At 38.5% G+C, this 23294-nt stretch overlaps 1 protein-coding gene and 1 pseudogene across 1 annotated transcript in view; both read right to left on the reverse strand.

Moving 5' to 3' along the window:
• LOC109105473 (unconventional myosin-XVI-like) overlaps window positions 1-23294 on the reverse strand; it is a 736220-nt gene that overhangs the window by 246925 nt on the left and 466001 nt on the right.
• Window positions 1-23294, reverse strand: part of LOC109075793 — a 124216-nt pseudogene that overhangs the window by 12921 nt on the left and 88001 nt on the right.

Raw genomic sequence — 23294 nt, forward strand, 5'->3', positions numbered from 1 at the left:
ATAAACCACTTAAATGTCTATTTTGTTTGGTGTTTCATTCCACTAGCCAGAAAGACTATGACATGGTTATGGAAAGGCAAAATAAACCCAGAAATCTCAAAATTGGACAAGTGTATGAAAAAAACAACACAACAAACAAACAACGATTTGCCGCAGCGGTCTTGCCTGAATCATCAAAAAAAACATTTCCTAAATTATTGAAAAAATGAAAGCAAAATATATATTATTTTTCCCTCAGTTTTGTCAGCCTGGCTAAGCTTGACATTTATCAAGCTATAAAGATAATTTCCTATTGTCATTATGACAGCGTATGCGTAAATTGATATAAACTAGTTTATTCACAAACACTATGAGGCATCTCTCTCAAAAAACACTAGGGTTTATTTTCTTCATTCAGTAGATCCAATTCATGTTATGCAAGTTTCATTCCAGCTTTTTTAAAAGGAAAACAAAAATGAGTGTAATTCAAAAAGTAAAAAACTGAGAAGGATTCGTTCAGTACCATGACTAAAAATGCAAAGCGCCCAAAATAACCTCGCGCTTTTCTAAAAATCTAGGTGTGATGGGGGGTGAAAAAAATAAAACCCAGGGCAGGGAGAGCGCAGACGGAATTAAAGGGTTTTGTTTTTTAACTGATGCAGGCTTCGTCACTTTTTCACTCTGCTCGGGTGGGGACTGCAGCAGGGGACAGAGGATGGTGTGAAGCTCATTAGTTATTGAAGAGCGGAGGGACGGAGGAGTGTTGGCAGAGGAGCTCCTGAGAATCAGTCGGCTTGCTAATACTGTCTTCTGCCTTACTTACCTCTAAAACCCCCCTTCAAAGATGCCTGCACAGGGACTGCCCAAACAAACCTTGCTAACATCTAACACTGCTTCTGCTCAACATGATAAATGGGGAAAACCCACAATGCCCTCAGACGGCGGGACAAGCATGTGAGAGAAGCTTGAGACGAGGAACATTTCACATCTTACATAAGCAGGCTTGGGACCTTCCTTTTTCCCTACAGTATTATTTTATCTTGCACTACCAGAAGGGTACCCCACAAGTCTGAGGGGGACAGCTTGTAAAAAAATGCTTCTGTGTTCACATTTGATAAATTTAATATAAATTATGTGGAACAATTTAAACACAAACGTTGCAATGTCATTTTGCAGTACCACAGCAGGACTCTAGCTGAAGGGGAGGACAGTCTGTTAAAACAGTGTTGTTATTGTTAAACTATTAACAAACTAAACTTAAAAAGCTTTTAAATACAAAACATTAAATATAAATGTTAAATTTAAAAAAAACTAAGTAAAAAAAAAAAAAAAATGGTTGCCCTTGGCACTTAAAAGAAAAAAATAAGAAAAAGTTTAGTGATGTGAGCTTAATAGAAATATTACAAACAGCAACAAATAAAAATGACCACCAAAGCACAGAAAAATACAAAAAATAAAAAATTTAATATATCTAAATTTAATTAAATATAAAAAAAAAATCAACAAAACAACTAAATAAATAAGTTGAAGTTGAAGTTAAAGCTAAATATAAAAATTAAATTAAAGCAAAAGCACATAATAAAATTACTAAAACTAAAGTTAAATATTAAATTTAAAATCTAAAAAAAAATGAAAGAAAATTAAAAATAAGAAAATAATGCCATGACAACTAACCTAAATCTAAATATAAATGTTACAGTCAAATAATAAAAATGACAAAAAAAATAAAAGCAACATAATACAATTACTAAATCAAAAAACCCCAAAATTAAAGCTATAATGTGTTAATTATATAAAATAAAAGATAATTCCATTCAAATACCGATACTGTATATGACTGTTAAAAGAACACAATAGAATATAACTAAACTAAAATAGAATATAAGTAATTATACTGGTGGTGTAAAACCTCCAGCATGATTTGAGAATTTTCATTTCTTTCTTTGCCCCTCTCTCTTTATTTTTCCTCCCCCCCCTAATCACTCTTTCTCACTTCTTCACTCGTCACTTTTAATCTTGACATTGTGTGTTTAACTTTCCATTCTCGGGGCATTACAGCCGAAGCTGTCCTGGAGGACTGCATATTTTTATTATGAGTAGGCTAATAACATTGTAAAAATGACGGAAAGGCCTTTCTGCAATAAGCCTCAGTATTGGTTTTTAAAAGCCGGGCGTCAATTGGGGGCCCATGTCAGGGCCTTGCCTTTGATTGTTTTTATTTGCCTCTTCGCTTCTGAAGCCCTGACCAGGGAGACGCACTACTCAAACCTTCGAGTTAAAACTCTCATGCACACTTCCTCTTCTTTCTGGACAACTATCAAGCCCTCCGTTAAAAACCCTTTGCAGTTGAAAGTGAAAAAAAGCAGCTTCAGGCCAGAGCAGAGGTTAAGAAGAAATAGTCACAACGTTATGTCACAAAAAAACACAAACTGGCTTTTTTTCAACACGACACAGGTTATTACTACAGTGATTTAACTGAATTCAGGTTGCTTTTTTAACCAAATGAAACCCAATTGTCATGATTAAAGTTTCTGCCTCATATGAAAGATTTATAATCATACATTGGCTATGCATGATATTATGCAATGGAAAAATATCCATTCTTGGGGTGACTATCCCCAAAAAGCAAAGCTAAATTGCCGCCATGAAAGCCGCTTAAGTGTTGCTGGTGGGAACACCGGTCTGTTTAACACACCCAGCTGTGGGAGAGCCATCCTTGAGACGCACAGTGGGACTGAATCCTCCAGAGGGGGGATATGAGGAGGTCAAAGGTCAGAGGGCCTGCCACATTCCCCAGTAACTGAGGGGAGGTTTAAACAAATTCAAGGCCGGTCAAAAGGAGCAGTCTGCACCCCATTTACCAAACAGCAGGAGGGCGTTACAACACGCCCCAGGTCACGGGTCACACTCACGTCAAATCTTCAGTCCTGCATTTTCAACCACACAACAAAACACAGAGCCAGTTTAATCAAGTAGGAGTTGGAAAGGAGAGGACGACAAAAATTTGAGGGGGGAGTGGTTTGCAAACTACACCATTTTTCAGCCCTATCATATGAAAAAAACAACGCCAGCACGGGGGAAAGTTTCCTTCAAATGAATCAAGACTTAAAACAATATCCATTTCTAAATCTTTTTAAAAATTTTTACTTGTGCAACGACAGAACTATCATTTATGCAATTTGTGCTTTTAAAAAACAGATGTACATTGCATATAAGCTACAGTATACATTTTTTAGTGGTCCATCCATTCCCCTGGTTAATCGAAACCATTGACCTTGCATTGCTAGCACCTCTACTATTTGTGCGACAGGAAAAAAATGTGAAGCTCATGTCATGAGACACTGAGACAAAAAGATGTAGGACTAATTATTTATTCTATTTATTTAAGTTTCAGAGATGCTCAAATCCTTCAGAAAGCTTGTTTCCAACATTGAATAAAAAAATTAAAAATAAACAAAAATGCTTTTTTTCTTAGAATTGCAAAATGTTAAACCGCGTTAATTCTGACTATTGGGGGACTTAGAATCTTAAAATACTTTTATTTTTTTTTTCGTTGTTCCAGACCATAGGAAGTAAAAAAACAAAAAACCAAAACAGAAAGTAACTGCACCTTTTTTTATCTCACAATTCTAACTCTGACACATGTTTTTTTTCTTTCTTTTTTTTTATAACTCTGAGTTTACAGTTAGCATTCAACTACTACAGTTGTTTACAGTTTAAATACGCAGTTCAATCCTCCCTAGTTTCTGCTATAAGATTACAAATACACCATTGTCAGCCCACAAAAAAACAAAGCCTAGTTTCACGGGAGATGCACAAAAACAACACAAGCTAATTAGGATCCGACTGGGGGCTCGCAGCACAAAAAGTACATTGCCGAAACATCAAACCGACCATATCCAGTAAATAAAAAAACACAAGAACAATGTTTTTTGAACACAACCCAAGCCCCAACAAAACAAACCATAGTTCTCTAGTAATTCAAAAAAAAATTAGCTGTTGTTTGAAGTCATTCACTAACAAGTATGCTTGATGTACTGTTGGAGGTGATAACAGTATCACAGAATTGGTATCAGGGCTCAAATAATGGGCTGTTATTCAGCAAGCAGAACCAGCGTGCTAAGAGCAACAGTAATTTTTAGGGGGGGGGGCACTAAACATAGTCGGGTGGACAGGACAGGGGGGTTGGCTAGGCAACCCCGCGTTCCTCATTAAACGGGTGACCCCCAGATAACACCCTGCCCTAAAAAACAAACACTGCACATGGTTAGTAGGTGCAATTGATGAGGAAATAGATTAGCTTCGTGTTGCCCTCTGAGTGCACAAGCAATACAAAAACCAGTCAGGGCTGGGGGGGGGAACTGGGAGGGGGTTGTGGAGATTTGTCGAGAGTGACAGCCGGCGCTTCACCTGCCAAGTACACGAACACGCTGAGGAAAACGAAAGAATTGGGGGCGAGCGCTTTTCTCGGGACACAGCGCTTTTCTGGCTTCCCGCAGTCTGTTCTGATAATAAAATAAAAGCAAATTTTTTTATGGTATGGTATGGGCCATGCCATGTTAAATTATCATTATCAACAAGGGCAGGGCCTTAGAACAACCGCTGCAACAGGCTTATTAAATATTAAAAACAACGGGGGGGACTCAGAATCAAATTTTCATACTCCGCCAGGAGCTAAGTGAAGTGGGCACCCTCTCTGTATGCTAAAAACCACTACCAAAAAGGGAGAAAGAGAAGATTAGATTAATTTTTAAAAGTCGAAAAAACCCAGGCAATGAAAACAAGCGTTTTTATTTTCACACTCTAATTTTACGTACATCCTTGCGTTGCCAACAGATCTCAACAAGGGAACAAACCAGCATCCTCATTTAATAAAAGAAAAACCCCCAACAATAAGGCCTTAAATTACTAACTTCATAAAATACTATACTACAAAAAGGCCTAAAAAAGTGGGACTCCCATTTGTTTAAATTTAAGGAATAGAACAGCCAGCCCACAATTCAAAATGTAAGAAAAACTTAAACTGCATTCAAACTAAAAAGCTATAACATTTTTTTAAAGGGTTGCTTTTGTAGAAGCTGAAATGTTATTTATTCTCGTCCAAAATTTATAATTTTACACGAGACAATCAATCTGTATTCGTTTTTTACAGGGATTGTCATCATTGTTAATAAAAGTAAACTGTCCATTTTTGGTGAACAAACTATCCCTTTAACAAAAAGGGGTGTGATCAATTATTATAATATTTTTTCTTTATTTTATTTTAATTATATTTTAATTTTTTATTAGTTTATTTATCTGATTTAGGAGGAGTAAATAAAATGCAACCTATGGCTTCTCGTGTTTTTTTAGGCCAAAAAAAGGGAAACAGAAATAAAAACAAACCCACATTGTTACTGTATATTCATAGAGGATTATGGGGCAACAACTGTTATGTTTATGAATTGCATAAAAATAACTCCATTAAAAAAAGCCCAAATCACTCCTTATTACAAGTGTGAATTCAAAAATATGCTGGGATATTGCTGTGGTTTATACTGGGATTCAGTGGTAAAAATCAATTATAAAAATCATGCATTATTATTACATATTGCTGCACTCAATCATTTCAAATGGCACGTGTGGCACATTTTCATTGTGGCTAAGCTCTGTGATTGGGTTTAAAACAAAGTAATATAATTATGCAATTCATTCCGTGGGTTGCTTGAAAAACTGTTTGCTCAGGGTTATTATTGTGGCTAGTAGGTTATCCTGTATTAGGTTTATTCTGGTTTGTACTAGTAGCAATCTTGTGATTATGTTTTCATAACAGGGAAGGGCACTTCGTTTGCCCAGATGAACATGCTTTGCCATTGTTCTGTTTGATACTCTGTGCTTTGGTTATCAAAATGCATGGCTAAAGCACTTTTTTTGGAGTCACTCCAGTAAACGTGGTCGTCTGCCTAATTATTCAAATTTTGAGTGTAGTATAATAATCAACACCATATGGCATCAATGTAAGGGGCATTTAGAAAAGTGCATTTTTTAAATTTCCCATTTGTGCAGTATGTATGTGGACTTTTACTAGGAACTTCATAAAAACATATGGAAAACCAACCACCGTTGCTGTATCATGTTACGGGTCACATCCCTCCTAATGTAGCAGACCTGGTGTGGTTTGGACTGTATTGAGTGGATCATGCTTCCACACCAAGTGCACAGGAGAGGGGGTTAGGCGCCTGTCAATACAGGACGTCAGATGATAGTGCAAAGGAATAGGAAACACTACACAGCTCACTGTGAAAACGCAAAAAAACACACTATACTTGTATTTGTGCACTATAACAACGCCAACAAAAGAAAAACCTATATTTTACAACAATTCCACTGCAGTTTTTCCAGCATAAAAAAATAACAGAAGGGTAAAATGGCAGGTAAAACAACCAATGCCGCACAACTTTTTCTCTCCTTTTCACACAAAAAATGGTTATCTTTCAGATATTTTTCTTGGCCTACCACATCTTTCCTTCACAAAGACTGGTGTCGCTGAATTGGCCCTCTGTTTTATAATTACAGTATATTTCTGGGGGGACTGTGGAGGGACAGAGACCTTAAACCTTTGTGATATTTTTTTTTTATCCTTATCCTACCTCGTGATTGATATTGATAAATTATTCTAGTTTCTTTAAGTATTTTTTTAGAGTTCTTTTGAGAACGCCTCTCATGTTGCTACTTTCCACGTAGAAATTCAAATTAGAAGAACAACACTAACAGGCAGTAGCTACCTTGAATATCCTTTTTTTACGATTTGTTGGCACCTGTATTTTTTTGGTCCTAAAACGTTCATTGGAGCCAAATCCTGTACCCACAAAAATTACTGAAAGGGAGGTGTTACTGTAGCAGAAGAAAATACGCTTCTCAATGATTATTAACTCGTCGTTATCTTTAGGTCACGCCCTAAAAAAGAATCATTCCAGCTGGCGGTTATTAAAGCCTCCTTATAAGAAACCAACAAACTAGATCCGTGAGTGGAACTGGCAAATTACAGACCCCCATTCAAATCTTCCGTTTATGTCTTTAAAATTTTAGAAAAAGTTGTGTCTGTCTTCAATTGTGCTTCACTTCTGAAAAAAAAAAAAAAAAAAATATATATATAAATATCTCTGTATCGATATTATATATAAGATATATCTATGAAGAAATTTCATTCTGGGTGTTCAGGCCACCATCATCTGCAAACTGAAAAACTGCCCTTCGCTCAAAATGACAAATGACTTGCTTCTTGTATTGAAAGACCATGCATCTCATTGCTATTGGTTCCGGTGACCTACATGACCTATAATCATCGATCGATTTAAAAAACTATACAGTTATTCCCGGACAGGCTTTAAGATGTTTTTAGATCCTACCTTTTCCGACTCACCATCCACTTTGTCCTATTTAAATGTGGGAAGTTATCTCAATTACAATCCAGTAAAGTAGGGAGGTGGCACAAGGAGAGTTGTCCTCGGCACTCTGCTATTTTCAATATACATGTTGAACCTATGGAAAGATTACTAGAAAATTATGGGATAAGTTTTTCTATTGTTTGCTGATGATATCTCAACTATATATTTTCAACAAGAACCAGATGAAACTTATAAATTTCTCTAAGAGCTAACACAGACGTGTGTTTAAATGTGGGGTAAAAGTCCTGGAATGACCAATAAATTTCTCCTAATTTGTAAATTCGGATAAGACAGAGATATTACTTATTGGACCCAAAAAAGTTACACAGAATCTCGTAGATAACAATTTGACTACTAGATGGGTGTACTGGTACTGTCCTCTGACAGTCAAAATTTTTGCTATGCTACTTGTTCCTATGATTACCTTCTTGGTATTCTGGCATCCCATGGAAAACTAGGAATTAACACAAGCTTCAGTCTGGATCCAGCCTTTACAAAGACCTGAGATGACCCTAAAACCTGAGATGAGATTGTTCCAACCACCGGAACATCTCAGAATGATGCCAAACCCTCAAGCGACACATACAAAACTCTCCAATTTTGCTATAAGTTTGATCGCACCATAAATCATTGCTTTTAATAGTTGTCACCGTTGTCCTTAGTTTTGAACTACGTGCTTTTTTACGTACCTTTCTGCCATATGTGTATTAACTTGAGATAGTCACCCACTGATTAAAGCTAGTACTAAATATAATGGAGAAACTTAAATTCGGTTAAAGTTTTGCTTTGAAACGATTTGCATTGGGACCAAACGTTTTATACAAGTAAAACCTGAATTGAACTGAATGATGGAATGGAGTTTGTTCTCTGCACAACTGCATGTCGACTATCGAATCTTTTTAAAAAAAGACATGAGCAAATTATTATACATGCTCCTCACGAGAAGGATGCCAACAACTCTTAGGAAGAAAAACGAAATACCTGCAGTACTTTTCTTGTTCTGCTTAGTGATTCTACCGTTCAATGTACAGAAGTGCATCCATTTGCGCTAAGTTATCTGTAATTAATATGTGACAGTCCACCTCATAAAATGAACCTTCTGCTGTCATACTTTACTCCCTCTTTCACGTGCGGTGCCAAACCTGGATGACCCTTCGTCTGGAAAACCATGAAGATACATTTCTAAATTGAACATCGTTGTCGTTAGCTTCTTTAGCCCATGACTCTACTGAAAGTTCCCTAAAGGTATTGGAACATGACATGAGATGGATGGATCAAATAATAGATCCTCTGTTCTAGAATTGGCGGGAAAATTTGTATTCCGCTTTTAACAGTCAAAGAGGTGGAGCAAAATAGGACGAGTTTTGCTGTTTAATTTTTTGTGTGTGTGCTTATCAGCGGATGTTGTGATTTTATTGTTTTATTGGGACATATGATTCCTGTGTCAGTGAAGTTTGTCACATCGTACGACCAGCACCTGGTAAGGCGTTTTATGCTCCTTTACCCTGCCCTGACATCTGCCACCATTCTGTATTTAAGAGGCAGGACCTGGACCGTGCTGAACACACGATGGGGTGTAACCTTTCGGCCAAACCCCTCGGGGGGCGTAGGGGGTTAAGAGAAAATGTCAAGACATTACAGTCAGCATCTGCGAGCTTGCCCTTACCAAATTAAGAAGTCGAATGGCTGAAGAGCCTTTAGAGTGAACAAGGCTAGATGACAAAAACACAGTCAGAAACGGCATTGGTACCGGGGAATGAATACTGCTACTGTGCTAAAATACAGAGAGGGTTAGAAATGCCAATGAATAGAGAGAGAAAAAGACAACAGCAATTTTATAAACCCTACACATTGAAGGAATGCTGACGGGGCGCGGACTAGACTTAAGATCGACAGGCCATTGAACTTCTGGTGAACAGGACCCCATCCTCTCGGCCAAATCGAGCACTTGCAAGACACGTGAAGGAAGATAATCTGTGTTTTTGCCAAGGTTGTATTTGATTCGTGCTCTAGTAAGGATGTAACTACAATACAAGACAAGTGTGCATGCACTGCGGCAGCTGCAAAGATGATGAAGGTTTCCTGCAATATCTGCACACAGTGACGCGAGGAGAATACAATATAAGGTAGAATAGGAGGTGTGATAACCTGCATTTTTTGCTGTGAGTGTGTTTCTGACAAGGAAGTTCCTGTTCGCAGGTTGTGGTTGTACAAGGCGTCAGTAGCACTTCAACATGAGCAGCCCAGAAGAACCGGCACAACTCCAACTATCAAACATGAACATTCAGTTCATCATAAGCAAGGCTTATGAAACGCACATTCACACACAGGTGAACAAAAATTGAGTTTATTCTTTCTTACTGCAGATCTCTCTTGAATACATGTGGACAACATATACAATAGTTCATCATGTGAAATGGTAATTCACAATCTGTTTTAACCCTCGGTAATGTGTACTTTTTGAAGCAAATTTTCAAGGCACAATTATACTATTAAGAACTCTCTCTTGAATGGCAGTTTCACTGAATTGTCAACAATAATAGAATAACAAATGCTTGTTGTACAAAATGTGTTACTAAAAACACTATGTTGTCCCATGTTGTGAAGCTAGTCTCAAGTAGCTCGACCTTCAGACTGAAGTCTGGATATCATGGCAGCGGTTCATTGGCCACGGGTCCCCACATGAGCCCGTTTGAAACGAACATGTCAAAACAACCCAATCACACCGTTTTTTGCTAGTAATCATTCAATGTTCGATTCTTTCTGTGTGGAAATGTCACCACAATGAACTAGTATAGTCGGTGGTGCAAAAAAGAGAGCGCTCTGACATATTTTTTAAAGATCTATGACGCAAAACTTTAAAAATATTTTCACATACTTTTGAATATCCAGCGTTTATTCGATCACCGATAAAGACGCTCGTCGTCACAGTGGTAAACATCAGATGGATTCTTGGGTTCGCTTGCGGGGGGTGTGGCGCCACCTGTAGAATTCCACCCAATACGGATTGGTACGACTTCGACAATCCTAACGTGTTTTCCACCGTTTTGTGTCCAATATGCAATCAGACGTTTAGCAAACGGTCCGAGGGCATGACATCATAGGCTGATGACTATGGTTAAGCCAACTTTCCCACATCGCTCATACATTTGCATACAGTTTTGCAGTTGTGTTGCTCAACCTAGGGGCAGGGTTTCATTTTTACACATCACCACCCATTCACCATAATAAGCATGACAAATGAACATTAAAAATGTATGGTGAACAGTGAATTAATACTGAATGTTATGAATACATCCACACAACAACAAAATGACCAATAATAAAGGGAAAACCACTTTCCTGGAGCATAATAAACCTAATTAAATATGCAGCAACTATTCGATAATTATTTTGGACATAATTATTCATAATCTGCCTAAGTTGTACAGAAATGATGTTTAACATGTTAAGTGCAGAATATGGCGCTGTTCTCTTAACTCACGCTCACAGTTATGTAAATTAAATACTGTCACCTCAAGTTTTGTGCTGGTCATCACAGTTCTAAGCTGAATAAAGTTTAAAATATGTTCAATGCTCGCAAAGTTCAAATCAGATCCAAAAATTCCTGTACTACTCTACTCTCAATTCAAACTGAATGAACTTCCAGTTCTGTTGTTTGATGGCTAAGATTGTGAAAAGGCCAGATTTTAGGTCAAATACCACAAACCTCAATATTAAAATCATTCGTTTTGAGGTCCAATGTACAGTAACACATACAAAATCTGTATTCTCATGTGTCTGCCATTTTACAGATGGGGACATGTCAATCCCACTTGGTTTCCCACAATGTTTTATACAGTCTTTCATATAAACTGCCAAAAAAGAAATCAGTTCTGCTGAAAGAGTACGACCCCCCGGTGACCGTGCTTTAAGCAATTCTTAATCTAAAGAATGCTGGATTAAATTCAAGCGATATGCCATTTGCAAATCACAAGCAACATGGCCGCCTACCGACCAAAACCATGGCCAGTGTTAGAAAGACAGATAAAACAATGTGATAGATAGAATGGTGAAACACAGATAGAAATATTAGAACGACATACGATCTGACAGAGACCATATGGTGCATCCGCTATGAAACAAAACAATGGCCTTTTTTAATGTTGAAACTATGTGTTAATAGGCCAATTTCAGACAATCTGTTTTAAAATGACTAAGGATTCTGGGCTCACAGTTTAGTGTGAGAGCTCATGGCTTGGAAGACTGAAAAGAAAATAGTGACCGACAATTATGTTTTATTAAATTGAGTGTGTGCAGAGCTGATTTGCTTTTGCTGCTACTATCTGACTCTCTCCCCTCTCTCTCTCTCCTCTTGCTCGTCCCTCTCCCTCTCCCCCCTCTACGCCCTCCGCCTCTCTGCAGTGTGCACCGCAGCGGACAACATTACAACAGGTCTAAAGAGCCAATACACGTTACCACAGCCTCTGGTGCAATGTTTACAACAAACACACACACACACACACACACCCACACACTGTATCAGTGGAGAGCAAAATAAGATGACAACGCATAGACTGAAGACCCATCCCATTCGTAAAACATTGACAGTCTGTAATCAGATGATTTTTTTTTGCCCCTTTAACAGGACAATTTATTCCAATATGGTTACGCTGTTCCTCACTCTTTGGTACGGTGTGTTTGCACAGTATTTACTTCATTTTGGCTTTTATGTAGCTTTAGATTGTACAATGGACACACGTTGCTGTGTGCTCAGGAATGACTCATGTTCATGTGAAACTGGTTAAAAGGACGGATGTTGATACAGATTCACACTCACTTCTATCTGTGGTAAGCGATTAAACAGACACACACACACTCTGCAGCTGACATTTGGCAGAAATAAGCCAGAGTGCTACAAAGTAAGCCAAACTATGTCTCGAAAACGGAATCAAGACGATGAAGCTAAACAGAGAAAACTTGGGGCAAACATAATAGCTACCATCTGCCTTATGAAGTGTCTCAACAGGTGCTGTTTTGTTTATTAGATGCACTATATTGACAAATCATATCACATGAGTACGAGCGAGACAGAGAGGAAATATGGCTATTGAGATGACATCATTAGAACAGAGGCTCCTGGCGACAGAAAAAATAAAAAAAAAGTCACTTTACGCGGAGGTTCTCGATGCAAACTAGAAATGAGAGTGACTCACAAGAACAATTGAATGCTACTGACATGAGCAACAAATAAAAGATTATCTAGCATGAGGATGAATACCTAATTGCGTGGGTAAGCAGACTAACGTCAGACATATGAAGTGGTGCCTGATTTTAGAAACAAATGAAGAATGATAGCTTGACAGAATGAAACAATCATCCGACTGCATCGATAGAACGCTAGATGCCTAATAACAGCCATAACAATAGATACAAGGGAATTTTAAAACAAATGACAGGAACACACAAACCACAAACAAATGACAGATAATAGATAGATAGGATAGATAGAGAGATCGATCGATAGGATAGATAGATAGATATATTAGGATAGATAGATAGATAGATCGATAGTATGTAGGATAAGCAGAGACAAAGAATAAAATGTGCGCCATGAATAGGAGGTGGATAGAAATCGAATGATGCTGATTTAACAAAATGATCAAAAGCTCTGATCTAGGGACAGAGTGATATGATGATAGAAACGACAGAGCAGATAGATAGATATGAGCTTTCTGCCTGTAGCCAACACCACCGGCCACGAGCTAGCATCAAACGCCAGGGGTGTGAAGTTTAGAGTCTCTTCAAAGCCGTTAGTGTGGCGGCGCACGGCGGGTTAATTAATAATTAAAACGTGTCATTTAGGAAGGAGAAGATCACGGCCCTTTTGTCCCACCACACTCGCACAGCTTTGGCTCAAACATGCGGACCCGGAAGCAATCATACATCGTTCCATTTTGTGTTGTATCGTGATGCTAATGCCATGTATTGACTCAGCCAGAAACAGCATCATGAGGAACATGACCAGGTGCAGGACTTGCTTTGCATGTAGGTAATGCTTGTTCACCGAGAGGGGAAACAAGCGGCCCAAAATAAATATTGCGAGAGAGAGGGGGAGGAAGGAGGGATTGGAAGGGAGAGGCGGAGGAGGGGGGAAAGAAGAGATTTGATCGAGACGGGAGGAGAGAGCACGATAGAAAGATCCGATTATTGACGCAAGACTCGCGAAGTAATAAAGGTAGGTTTTTCTGGGTACACACCACTGACTTAGAAACTAATCACATGCAAGTTACCTCCTAAAAACTAGAATCGCACACAGTTATGATAAAGTGATGCCACTGTTGTCAGTAATCACTAACGCTCCATCTCGTTCCCAAAGGCTAAATGCCTTTGTTCGTCTTCAGAACAAAAGTTAAGAGTAGTTTGTGAGGCGGGGGACTGTCCCATAGACTGCCAAGTTAATATTACACTGGTCAAGGTCCAGAAAAGTATGAAAGCATCGTTCTGAAGTGCTCATCTGCCATGCAGTGAGTTCAACCGTAACTAACGTTATAAGCGACGAGATGAGGCTGAATACTTTTCTGGACCTTACACTGTTTATTTCTTGGCAGTCTATGGGACGTCCAGCTGTTGTATCCCTTTAAGAAACAGTAGCTGCTCAGACAACATTCAACTGAAATGAAATGAAACCAGGGTGCTGTGGGTGGTTGCCAGGGTGTTGCTACAGCATGAGGTTGCGGTGGAGGAATCTTTTAAGGAAAGGAGAATTAAGCAGTCTGTGAAAAAAAGCAAATAAAGTAAACATCACAAAAGACCGATCACACACGGAATCGGCAAAAATTACCTAAAACCACTGTAATTAATTCATTACAAGGCACTGGACAAATTCGTCTAATGGAAGTCAGCTATCTTGCTTTTTGCCCATTTCTATCAGGTGATTTTGGCATGACACGTTGTCTGGGGATAACCTTTTTTCCTTTGGAGATTTTTTAGTTTCGCTCCCCATTGCAAGTATGGTGCTTGAATGACTTTTTAAATCACGTCTTTACTCACCTTTTGAACTAATGTTTCTGTGGTTTTTATTCAAACTTAAATATTTCTGTATTTACAGCGTCTGCATGATTTTCTGTGGCTTGTTTAAAACTGCTGTGACCGTCAAAGCTCAAATTTCTCTATCTGTTCTATTCAATGGATCAGAATCAAACTGCCTTAGAACTAACCTATGGTTTGAGATTCAGGATTAAATAATTTGGTTCATAAAAATCTAACATAAAACCAGTGGATAAAGTCAAACATTTACCCTAAAATCCAATGAAAACAGCTGAGCCGAAATTGTATCATTCCCTATCATTTGCCAGCTGTGATTGTATGATCTTTATTAAGATCAATACATCTGAAGCCTTGTCTTGAACAAGACATCTATGCTTTGAGTGATATCTGTCAGACAACAGAGATTTACTACAGTGTACACAAGTTTTTTGTGTCCAGTGTTATTTATTTAAGCAAATGCTCTTTGATGCTTTGAGTAGGCATAGCTACCACACTGGGTTTTGTCCAGCCCTAATATGGCAGCGAGAAACTGTATTAACAGCTTAATTGTGACCAGCAGAGTTAGAACAAAAAGTATGCTTTATCAAAGATCTGCCAGCATCCCCTGTGAACCTATCCGGCAAAAGAACGGATTGCTTTCTGTCGGTGAAACTCATACAAACCCGGGGATGCATGGCCGTCCACACATGCTCTCTGGACGTTCGGTGGAAAACAATGCACACTTCTGTCTTTAATTATCAGGCGAAAAACTCTGTAACCACACAGGCATATGTAATGAACTAGAAAAATGGGCATCCGAACCCACTCTGGAAACATTAGATCACCTAGTGCGCTTGGGGCTAAATGTCATCTTTTAGATAGGGTGCGGCATCTTGACTCATTGCTTATGTGAGACAGGCTCCTCTGAGACCCTCGGCCCCGTCCTTTCTCAATTGGTTCCAAGCTTGTTGGCTCATGTTCTCTTTCTTCTTATCGCACCATTAGGTGTCCTAAGACATTTTATGGGGCTTGCATCTCATCCGCCTAATCCTGACGACTCTTGAAGCAGGATCGATGAGCACAGGCTTGGACGGAGCTCCTGCTCAGAGACACACAGGGAAGGCCCTCAACGGCTAGTAGCACTAACAATTATAAAAAGCATCCGGGGCACCGCAATGCCACTCTTCCCCCTCGCCACCTCCTGTCCAAAAAATTATCTGTGGACGCAACGCCGACACAGTTCGCATGCTGAGGGATGGAAGCATCCTTGGCATGGGTGAGAAGCTGCGGTGGCGTGGGGAGGTGGGGACGCAACTCTCTATGTGATGGCTACCACTCATTTTGACGAATGCCGCGTGAGCTGGGGCCCAACCAAATACAACGGAGGGGCAGGGGCGGCCGATGGCGTGGAACATTGAGCCAAGGACTGTCTGCCTCATAAGGTCAGGGGAGGGGGTGATACCGAGCAGGGCGGCACAACGGTCGAGGGTACTATGGGCGCACCGACCAGTGGGGGGGACGTGTTTGTTCGCAGTGATTTAGCGAACCAAAGAAAAAGGAACAGAGGTTACTACGCGAGAGCGTCGCTTTACAACATGTCGTGGAGATTTTGCAAGCCGCCCCCCACATCGGGAATCTGGATGGGTCTCAGAGTTACCTCTACCACCCCACCTGCTCGGACGCAGACCCGGGATATCGCGGTGGCAAATAACAACAATGAGCGACAAACTAGTTCAAGCATGGTACCGCGTCTGGCCCATCCTCGCTGCTCAAGGCATGGGGCTTGAAAAAGACAGCGAAAACAGCCTAAGAGTTGGGTGAATACATGACTTGAGCGCAAGGTGTTTGAGGGTGTGGATATAACGTCAGCGAATCTTTCGGGGAGTGGATTTATTTTGACATAATTTGATTTAATGCATTTGCCGACCTGATTAAAAGTACTACTTTCTTATTGACCGGTCAAACTTTTTGTGCTGGGGTCACTGCATGAGTGCACATTCTGTACACAAATCTATATCCTTATATAACAAAACATTTAGAATTTACCACAGCATTTAAATACATTTTCTATCTGGGCTACAGTAAAAAGACATTATATACCTGTAGGCCAACCCAATCAATATACAGCTTTGATGGAGAATGCCTACTTTTATAAAAGTATCAACCCTTATTTGTCTCTCAAATTATTAATATTTCTGCAAATAATACAATGCATGTAATAGGTACAACGGACTAGACCGGAGCTGAATTTCTCCTTTTGTGTTACAAAGGAGGGCATCACCCTTTAAAAAAACAGACACTTTTTTCTACAGATGAGCATGATGAGACGATAATGGGCAAGCATGGATGGCATAAACCCTGCAGTTGAGGTAAGACTCAGATTAACTGTCCTTAATTTGGTTTCTCCCTCCGGGGGTTTGGTGACAAAATTGAAGTTAGTGAATTAGCATAGGTAGATTCATTTTATTATACTGCCCGTGGGGTGCGAGCAGCAGAGACCCAGTGACACCGCGTGTTTCACAAAGTAGTTTGAGGGTGGAGTGGAGCGGGTGCTCTGACACACTCTCACAGTATGAATATACCTCCTCTGGACACACATCTGAATTTCACACTCACAGAGGAGTCATTCCGTATTCAATCTCTTGCATTCATTTGTTCCACATAAGAGCATGCAGTTCTCTCCACTGAGGAAGATGCCACCAAGTTTCTCACTCTCTCTTGGCAGTTCATCGTCTTAAATAGCGAATACATTTGTGTGCAAACAGTTATCCACAATGAGAAGTTCGAGAGGCAGTGGTTCTAGCTACTGCACCATGCGGGCATCTGATGACTGATGATCACGTTGACACTGCTTCCCGAGAAATGCACAAAATGCTCTGTTTCTTCACACCCCCCCTGCATCCAGCCATCCACAATCCATGCATGTATATGTACACTACTGTTTGCAATAGTATATGAGAGTGGCACTCGGTACTCAGTAAGATTCTATTGTTTGTTTGATGAAAAGAAGTCTCTTTTGAAGCTCACCATGGCTGAACTTTATTTCATACAGTAAATCAGTATATTTCCGTTAATAATATGCTGGTGATGCTCAAGAAACATTATTATCAAGGTTGGAAAACAGCGTTATAATGCTGTACAAACAAACATACCACAAAAATCTAAAGCAGAATTCCTAGCAATATATTTTTCCATATAAAATTATGATTGGTGTTGTCTTTCTTTTGTATATGATTTAACCATTTATTCGGCTACTGTAGCTCAGCCTACGTGTTGATATTGTTGTGTGCCGCACCTGGAAAACAAGTGGTACACAATGCACTTTTACGCTTTTTAAAGCACACACAGTTCACATTTTGTACAGAGAATAAATTAAAGTGTGAAGTCTATATTTTTACGTAAGGCACAAACACAATTTTCTGCCTTGTAAGTACAAATATTTATTTCAGAAAATGCCTAATCAAGCGTTTCCATGCTTCTTACAGTCCTTGATATATTGTTATCCCATTTATTTGTAATGTTGGTATGTTTTTCTAGCAGATTAAAAGAGTGCCTCGTATTGAAATATTTATAATATTAATGAGTTAATTCGGAGGCTAAAATTGTATAATATGACACTCAAATCTCACTGAATGCATAATTAGAGTAATGTGGAAATTAAAAACCTCGCCTGTATACTGTATACATACAAACAGCAATCAGAGCCTGTATACAAAACGTGGCACTAATTAAAACCTGGGTTGTTCTCCCATGGAACGAAAATGGCACGAGCCCAGTCCTCATTCACTCCCAGTATGTTCTTAAAAATGCAAATGTTTTCACAGAAGAAAAGAAAGTCAGAGACAAACATGGATGACATGTTTGGGTCATTTAAGCCATTTACGGATTTAAATCCGACAACCATTAAAAGCCAATTCTGTATGACACAGATTTAGGGCAACCACAGGGCCGATAATTAAAAAAAAAAGATTTTTTCCCGTAACTGATGCTGGTGACTTAGTTCTTCGCTATCTGTGCATACAAAGAGTGCTTTCATATTTTCAGCCTCGGGTTTCAGAGAAATCTTCTTCTGAATAATGGCACATGAGACTCGTACAGGTAATAGGGGTTTAGATAGACCCAGATTTTGCACAGAGTACAGAGAGTATAAGAGCCTGTCTGCATTAGTGTAGACCCATGAGGCCAATGGAGAAAAATTACTGTCATAGCTGGGTGAAAATTCTTTTCATTAGTCTTATCTATGATAAAACTTGTGAGGCGATGTAACCTCTGGCAAAATATATACTCTCTATTTATCACAAATTATCAAAGCAAAACTTTCTCCCTGCCAGCCAGGAAAGGAGCAAAAAAGGCCATTAGGACACACTTGTACTTTCGCTAGTAACATACATACTGACTCCCTTGTGATCGTTTCTTCCATCATTTCATGAAGGAACCTCTTCGGGGTTAACACCCCCTTAATGCTTGAATTTTCATCCGAATCATTTTCACATCCAATTCGGGTCTTTATACAACCGTTGGTCTAATAATATCTAAAATGAATGGATCTGTCTAACTGCTTTCAATAGAGCAACAAAAACTCTTGTGATTATTTTAATAAACAACGTCAAAATAATTGACCTATTTGAAACTGAAAAAGGACTTCAATTTGCAGCATATGATTTTACCATGCACGGTCATTGTCCAGAGCACCAATTTACCGCTCTTTATGTTTACATCGCTAGCACCTGCCATACCCGCGCTCACTACTGCAACCGATTTCGGATCCCACCAATTTACTCCAAACTAGTCACGCTTCTCAAAATCGAATTTTTTTGATTCCCTTGGCAGCGTGTCACTTCACCACATACACAAATCCAATAAACAGTGACCCTTATTATTGCACCTCCGTCTCTGTCTACTATACATTAATTCTGCTGCTGCGAGTCTATAACACATGGCACGACTCAGTTTCAATCGTTTTGGATTCTTACGGCGATATCTCTTTTGCTTTTTGCCTGTGGTATTTATGAGTAAGCCCATCAGATCATGATTGTGTATCAAAACATGGAATATAGGTACATTTCAACTTATGAGATCATTAGATATTTGAAACCAGGTCATTGATATTGTAGTCACTTTTTTCTTTTTTTGTACTGTATAGTATCACTTAAATGCAGCCTAAGAGACTAACAGTACATTCAAAATACACCCCAAACTTAGATTAATAGTATTATAATAATTGGCATAATTTAATTGACATGTAACCACTTATAAAAACCCAATTTAACCTGCAGGATCAGTTTGCTCTACTCTCATTCAAATAAAAACCAACAACATACAACAACAACAAAGTTATTAATAAAATTAAACAAGCACAAATTAGATGAGGTTGTTAGGCACCAGAAAAAATATTTGCATTCTGCATTCCCCAGCTTCTTTTCATCCAAGCGCCATGACAAATATGGTGTATAAAATTGAAAGAAAAAACTGGAGCGGCAGCTCTGCACAGTCACAAATCCCAAATGATTTCCCGTCCGATTTCGATTATGCAAATGCACTGACAGTCTGGGCACGTGCGCGTGTCATTGTCTTTAAGTGTTTATAAGAAGAAAAGCAGAACCTTAAGGACAAAACTGGGGGAACACAGGCAAAAGACACTGTTTCACAGGCTCGTTCACTCTTGCTAGTTCTTATCGACCTAGTATTGACACACATCACATAACTGTTGGTCAGTGACGAGATATGAATATTGATGATGTGTGCGTAATGAAGCTGTAATGACACTGCATGTCTACACATGACGCAAATGCTGTGCGTCAATGCAAAGGTTTTCCAATTTGAGTTTCAGATGAGGAAATAATCACAGGTGCTGCTTTCACACGTGTGTGTCCCGTACACTACCTGAGGACTCTCTATCATTTTTGTCTGATACACTTCAGGCAATGCTTATGTTTTTATTTTAGAACCAATTTTTAAAGTGTCTATAAATATATAAAATACACACTTAAAAAACAAATCCATCACAAGTGACTACAAGTGAAATTATGCATGACATTATAAAATAAACGCATGAAAATAGTTTCTATAAACAGTATTTCGTTAAATTTATTAGGGTTTTAAACATCTGAACTTGAGTTTAATATGAGTGTTATGACAAAGTCGAGGTAGGGGAAATGAGCATGACCCATTAAAAAAATATCAGTATCAGCTGATATAGAGAAAAATAAATTCTGTAATATCAGCAGATAACAAATATGGTACAGATACTTAGGAATAACTTTCTGTCATGATTAAAAGCCTTCTTTAGGGAGTTTTTAAAACCTAAAAACAAAGTATTTTAAAATAAGACCAATCACCATACAGTTGTTCAAAAAGGAAAAGAGCCCTAGGGACGTCTCATTAATAACGCTTAGGCTAATTAATAGGTTTCTTATTTTAGTAACAACTAAAAGTAAAAAGCCAGAGTCCAAATGATTAAATAACCATCATATGATCCGAATTCCCCATCCTCTTCATTTCTTTGTCCAGGTAACTACACGAGAGAGGATGAAGGTAAACACAGCTTTGAAAATGCAAAACGCAAGCATTTGAAGAAGAAAGTGCTTTGGTTGCTCAAAAAGGCCACCGTGAGGCATGCAGTGGGCTGTTACACATTCAACCAACATTAGCCATTTCCTGCCTCACGCATCAAATACAAAACATAGTCCTTACAACATAGGGAGATGGACAGTTACCCAGATATGATGCATAGTTTACCCTATCATATGACAAAATCAATGCAGGTGTCCTAGAACTACGTAGCTGAGTGGTGCATCAATAGCTGTCCTCTCTTTCAATTAATCCATCGTCATTCCACACCATGAAGCAGAGATCATTCAATACAGGCAACAGGAATGAGATTTAGTTCCACCTCAGTGTTAAACTAATAATATTTTAGGGCGTGTGAAAGAGAAAAAAGAGAACAAAATGCGGCTGTACTGCCCTGGCCAAATTTCTATGAAATGTGGATGTTTAAATATCAAAATATAATATAAAGTGAATAAACACTCGTCTTTGGAATCAAACTCACCTTTTTACATAAAACCACCGAGCGAAGAAACCATAAAACAGCTTATCAGCGCTTTGAACAGATTCTGAAACGTGTTTTTCTCATTCAGTAACTGAAGTGGCGAATGAGTTGGGCTAAAACCAGCATCATATGAATGCATATACTTTGAGCGACTTTGGAGAGTCTGTGGGAGCTGTGAACTTGTTTCAGATGGTTTCAGTTCATTGATGAATGGTTCACTAAAAAAACTTGTCCAAAAAAGATGATTTCCGCTTTTTGCGTGAACGGGAGCCGGACATCATCCAAAACGTTTGCCAGCCATTATGAATTAGCAAAACACAAGTGGGGACACAATGTTGTAAATACAATGTTTACCTTTCTTGCGCGTTCTGATTCGTTTGTGTGCTTCAAATGACCACAATATAGTCGTCAGGGCCAGCCCACGAGTAGTTATTAGGCGATTTTTTTTACTCTCAAAGTGCCAGTAGCTGCCGAAGTTGCATTTTAATGATAGCACCATGTTTGTCAGCCTAAAGAATCTTACTAAAATCCCCATGCCATGCCCTTTTACTTTATAAAAACAGCAGCTAAGATGCTTGTCTAAAATAGGTGGGGCAATTACATTTGTTTCGTCCCCACGACAAACTACTGCAATTTTGTTGCTATAAGGAAAAACAATAATGTGTGCTAGCAAGCAATAGTGCTTTGTTGACTTTTATATTCATCGTGGGTCACACAGGGCTGTACGTTGCAACACTTGAAAAAGATTAAAGACAACCTACCACGTTTTTCAAAATACATATCTGCAGTTTTAATGACTGCTTATAACGTGACCAAACATGTGCAAATTCATATCAGTCAAACACAATTGTAAATGTCATTTTTTTGCATTCTTAAAAACTGCCAGTGTTACCCAACGACAGTCATTGTTTAACGACCATCACAAATACATTACCATGTTCTTGTCAATTTGGTTTTTTGCACATAATTAGCTAAGTGTTTTACATAGGATTGTTGATTGTTTTAAAAGTACTCTAGCTATTGAACATGGTGAGTACAGAGCAAAACAGAAAAACAGGTTGTGAGAACAAATCAGGTTTGTTCAGGACAATTCAAATTCATATATAAATTCTGATTCACCAGCCGGTGTTTACTACCACCTATGTAGCGTTATTTTTCAGTTCTTCAGTTAACTGTGTGATTGTAACAACAAAAGTAGACCGCGCCGTGGTGTGGTTTGAGAGGAATGGTATGGAGACTATTTTGCCATATTGGGTGAACAGACAGTATTTTCATAGGAAAAATATAGAAATCTGTAATTTTATTTCTCAAAGATAAGTTATAAGCGATAAAGTTACCACTTCCAAGTAGAAATAGCAATGTTTTAATACAAACTGCTAATTATTGGTAACTGTCAAGAATTTGTCTACAGCAATGTGGTATCTACATTAATACCTTAATTAAAAAGATTCAGTGTTTTAGTCCAGCCTTTCAAGCATTAATTTTAAAATCAAAGAATTCATTCTGCAATTGCACTTGACCTCACAACCAGGAGCAGTTTAAATCAACACATTAAATATATATGTTGCAATAGTCAGAGACGCCGCTATCTAGCATGTTTAAAATAGCAAAAACAAAGAAAAAAGAAAAAGAAAACAAAGGCACATTCTGTGTGAATCTCTCCATAAGACATCAGCTTTGAATGATCTAAAGAATGATGACACTGAGAATGCATAAAATATATTAATTGTTTCAATGAGTTCTTTAATTATTAAAACAAAATGAACATACTGAAACACAGTTACATGCTAGAGAAGGCCAGATCTTTTCGATATTTACATTCTTTTAAA

This window comes from Cyprinus carpio, chromosome B9, assembly GCF_018340385.1.
Source record: "Cyprinus carpio isolate SPL01 chromosome B9, ASM1834038v1, whole genome shotgun sequence".
Classification (NCBI taxonomy): Eukaryota; Metazoa; Chordata; class Actinopteri; order Cypriniformes; family Cyprinidae; genus Cyprinus; species Cyprinus carpio.